We start from the raw sequence: 564 nt of genomic DNA, 5'->3' as shown, positions 1-564 counted from the left end.
CCCCCCCCCCCGTCCTGACAGGCCAGTCACTCATCCTCTTCCTCTCCAGCTGATGAAGGTTTGCTGACATCACAGTGGACCTGTGACACACAGCCTAGAGGTTCTGGCTCGGTTCTATGATAGTCCAACTGTCAGGTAGGAGAGGGGAACAGAGGATAGAACACAGTCTCTCATACAGTTTCTCAATAAGGTTCAGCTGTGAGGTTCAAGATTCACAGTTTTTCAAGAACCAACAAAGAATGGTTCAGATGAGTTCTGTCTGGTTCTGGTTCTGACTCAGATGTTCCTTCCAGCCGAATGTGTCGTCTTCACAGACTTTATGGAGCTGGTTCCATGAAAATTGATTAGTGGCACAGAAAAGAAGGTTAATCGAGACCTTAAAAGAGGACTATAACTCTCCCCCAGCCTCGGCGGCGGTGTGGGAGGTGTCACCCTCAGGTGCTTTATGGCGCCGCGGGTCTTAACGACGTCTAACAAAATGTCAGCGGCCGACCAATGATAATCCGGCGGCGCGGAGAAAGAGGGTCAGTCGAGTGGGAAGTCTTTAAGAGTCATTTGAGAAGA

The sequence above is a fragment of the Oryzias melastigma genome, linkage group LG19 (genome assembly GCF_002922805.2).
Source record: "Oryzias melastigma strain HK-1 linkage group LG19, ASM292280v2, whole genome shotgun sequence".
NCBI classification, from domain to species: domain Eukaryota; kingdom Metazoa; phylum Chordata; class Actinopteri; order Beloniformes; family Adrianichthyidae; genus Oryzias; species Oryzias melastigma.
This window is presented reverse-complemented; position numbering follows the sequence as displayed.